The sequence below is a fragment of the Medicago sativa genome, chromosome 1, assembly GCF_051527215.1.
Source record: "Medicago sativa cultivar Bolivia chromosome 1, Bolivia_mono, whole genome shotgun sequence".
Classification (NCBI taxonomy): domain Eukaryota; kingdom Viridiplantae; phylum Streptophyta; class Magnoliopsida; order Fabales; family Fabaceae; genus Medicago; species Medicago sativa.
This window is the reverse complement of record NC_140749.1, coordinates 56,208,423-56,212,809: the sequence shown is the minus strand read 5'-3', so window position 1 is coordinate 56,212,809 and position 4,387 is coordinate 56,208,423. Positions and strand designations below refer to the sequence as shown.

General features: G+C 33.5%; 1 pseudogene; it reads left to right on the top strand.

Annotated features, from left to right (window-relative positions):
- Window positions 1-402: 402 nt before the first annotated feature.
- Window positions 403-4,077, top strand: LOC146955597 (uncharacterized; annotated as a pseudogene).
- The last annotated feature ends 310 nt before the right edge of the window (window positions 4,078-4,387 follow it).

The window sequence follows — 4,387 nt, the reverse complement described above, 5'->3', positions numbered from 1 at the left end:
TAAGCCAAGGTCTTCTCCACCAACCCAATTTTATTTTTCATATATATGTAGGTTTGTTTTGGATGAAATCTCAATTTATTCTCTGTGTATCTGCCGTCTAGGGTTTTACTAGGAATCTCAATATTTTCTTTTTTTTCTTAGCTTGAATTGCTTCTGTGTTTGTGTGTTTTCTGTATCATCATGATGAAATTAATCATAATTCTCATTTCATTCATGCTAATCATCCGTGGAATACTAGCTACTAGCATCTCAGCGTCTTCTCCACCAACCCTATTTTTATTTTATATTTCACATGTATTTGTGTGTCTTCTGTATCATCATGATCGAAATTCTAAACTCTAATGAAAGTTTTGTTTCATTGTTTATGCTATTTATTAAATTTCTGGTGTGCTTGCAGCAACAATGGAGAGGAGTAAAAAACTCAAGACTGAGTTCCCTGTGTTGCCTGATTGTGTTATATCATGTATCTTTTCAAAGTTAAGTTTGAAGGATTTGGTGAAAACAAGCACATTGTCCAAACGATGGCTTCACGAATGGGGATTCGAGATGGACCTCGACTTTGATATCTATAACATGTTTGACTGTGATAAATTCCTAGAAAATATCCCACCCTTTGAATGGATCCAATCTGAATTTGCCGCAAGATTGGATCAATTCATGCTGCATTATCAAGGTGACATGATCCGTTCAATCCGACTCAGGTTTCCATTTGGTTGTAATCAAGGCGACGTCATTGGGAGGATGGTTTCCAAAGGAATTGCAAGTTCAAGTCTATATTTTCTAGTCTTGATGGCTGCAAGTTCAAGTCTGACTTAAAAATAACCAGCCCAACATTGTTAAATTTGAACATTGTTAATTGTTGGGTTAAAAACCAGAAGAGGAGGAGTATTGATATCATTGCATCAAATCTCTCATCCGTTGAATATTCTTGTTCTAGTACTAGTACTGAAGTACACACAATAATGAACATCAAGGCTCATATGTTATCCAAGTTTAGCTTTACCGGCAACAAAATTTATGAACATGTGGGGTTTTCTGGAATGAAAAATGTGACGGCAACAATTGTGTTGTGTTCGACGGTGTCCATGAATGTATATGTGGTAAATTCGTGCCACTTGTGTTTTCCGAGTGTCTCCAGCTCGAGGACATCACCTTTAAGAACTGCAACTTCTCATGTGAATTGGTGGTTATCAGTACAAAGTTGCGTCACTTGAACATAATCGACTGTTGCTTTCAAGAAGAATACTCTCCTCCCATAAGTATCGATGCAATCAACCTCTCATCCTTTGAATACATCGGTCACACACAACGATTCTCTATTAAGGCTCCAAAGTTATTGACCGTTTTTTGGAATGCGGCTATATGAGAAAAAAATTCATATCTCTTTGGTTCAATTGCAACTTTACAACATATTGAGAAGCTAGGAACTATATATGAAGCACAGACACCTCTAGAATTAGCCGTGTCGCGGTGTCCGACACGTATCAGTGTTTGACACTCCTATGAAACTTGTCCGACACGTGTCGGACAACTAAAATCGGTGTCCTAAATAAAATTGTTTTTTTCTTTAATTCGACACTCCTAGTACTGGTGTCCGAAACCTATATAACATTCATTCGAGCCGTGTCGGACAATGCAGACATATATCTAAAACATTTTTCTCTCTTGCTTCCACATACCGTAGATACAAGAGTTACATATGTTATGAGAAATGTTGGTCAAATAGGGGGTAATAAACATTTTTTGCTTTTTTGATGGTAGATGAATAAATAAAGGTCAAATACTACGATATCTTGTTTTAGAACTTTTTCTAATGAAATAACTTGCCTAAGTTAGATGCTTATATATGTATTTTGATTTTTATTTTAAACTGTATATAAAGAAATTAACATATATGTAGCGGTGTCGGTGTCCTATATTTTTTACACTAACGGTGTCGAAGTGTCAGTGTCAGTGTCGTGTCAGATGTCTGTGTCGAAGTCCATGTTTCATAGTTTAGGAATGACCATGAGCCATTCACAGGTGAGTAGTCAAAACTCATGTTTGTTGATGTTTATTTATTGTTTCTATTTAGATTGTCAATCTCAGATATTGGTGCGTTGCAGTTGATGCCAAAATTGAGATAGCCATACGAAAGATGCTAACAACACTCACTTTTCGCCACTCTCTTTAGTACTCGCTCTTTTATTAAATGAAATCAATTTATTGAATGAAATCAATGTATTTCCCACGACTTTGTGTGGAGTTCGATTTTCAAAGTGTAGACTCGTAATGATTTAAACCAATAACAAATTGAGTATTAGAGAAAGTGTTTCTAGCATTACTCATAGCCGCATAGTGCATTGTGAGATGACTATTATTCAAATATTCTTTTTGTATATTGACTAATTTTTTATCTTATAATAAATATTACCAAATATATACCAGTAATTAATTTTATAAAGGTATTTAAATGCTTTTTTTTGTCTATAAATGTATCTAAATTCTAAGTGTTAATATAATTATTTAGACTTTTTTTATATTTGATATTATTTTATTATATTATATATGTTGGGTTAGTCCTCGTGAGCTTAATTCAGTTTGTAAGGACAATGCATAATATATGCAGGTTCATGGTTCAAATCTCGGTCACCACAAAAAAAAAATATATGTTGGGTTAGGAGTTAGAATCTCACATTCCTTATTTCTTCACACTTAAAGTTTATGAATTTAGACATTAGACCACTTGACCTAAAAAATATATTGTCTAGTCTAATATGTATAAAAAGATTATACATATGTCTTTTGCTTCAACCGCACCCTTAATACGCACTCTTGATTGTTGTGGCACAATCTGCCACTATTGACTACCTAAGTTTCTTTTAATTAATAATTGAGTTAATAGCTGCTTGTTATCCACTTTAATTATTATTGGTGTAAACAGATAACAGAATTATCAACGGTCTTGGTTCGATTTCAAAATCTCAGGTTATTGGAGCTCTTTATCGAGGGCTCGTATGATTTTAATATGGACTACTTTTGAATTTTGGATATTGCAATGGGTTCTCCACATCTCCAAGAACTTTATCTTACGGTGAGTTATTCAACTCTTTATTTATTCCGGTTGATCATTTTTTAACAATGTTATAATTTAACTTTTTTAAAATCAGTAGTTTCTCTAGCTATATGTAAATAAATCTTATTTTTCCCTCGTCTATAAGTAGAGAAATTCATCAATAAATCGATGATACAATGTCAAAGGGGAGCATCAAAGCAGATGCACTCTACATGTACACCAGTTCTCAAGATCTCAAACCAAAAAAACATCAAAATTATACAAATGCACATAAAACTCCAACTAAGAACACACCCTGGAATTGTGTTGCTCCTGTCCCTCCACTGCTTCACCTCTGATCTGATGGCCATTGCTGCCTATTCTTCTACATCGCTTCATTTTTACAGGGGGTAAATCAAAACAAAAATATTTTACAGGGGGTAAATCAAAAAAAATATTTTACAGGGTGTAAAACCGAAAATGACCTATATTACAGGGGGTAAAGCACTATTAACCCTTTGTAAAAACACTCTAAACTGATGAGAGAATAACTACTATCAAACTACTCTATTTTAGTCTTAAGTTTTTATTGGCTATAAGTTATGTGTCTTAAGCTAGCAGTCTGACCTTACCAAACATAGGCTTGTGATCATAATAAGAAACCTCTTATTTCAACTAAAGTGATTAATAGTATGATCTTTATTTTTGAATTTTCAGATAAGAAATTCACATCTGGAAAATACACATGGTTGGATTTGAGAGGCAAAGAAGAGAATATGCAGGGTTTTCTCATAATGATTTGAAATATGTTGAGTTACGTGGTTTTGTGTGTACACCATAAATGCAATTGAGTTGGCTAGTCACATATATTGAGGAATGCAAATTCACTTAAACAAATTACTTTCGGTTCTCGTGAAAAATTCTATAGAGGTGCTGGAAGATGAACCGAGGGCACCGATAGTTGTTGCTTCTTTGAACGGGGTCTTATTCATGAGATGGTTCAAGATGAAGTTAGGGAACAATGTCAACTTATAGTTTTGTAACGAATTTTGTAGTATTATTAGTTAAATCATTCGTGCAAACATTTTATAATTTATTAATTTGATATGAATTACAATGTTAATTGTTCTTTTATGTGTTTTTGCCTTTTTATACGAAGGAAGGAATCATTGCAGTGTTATACTTGTAGGTCTTTCTTGTTATAGATAAACGTTTATCATACGACAAACTTTTGTCCCATAAACGCTTAACAAGTTATTTATCTAAATAAGCCTATGTTATTAGAATTAAATCTAAATAAGCCTATGCTTGATAAGTTGTTACTGGCCAAGATTGTGGTTGTAACCTTTTGAT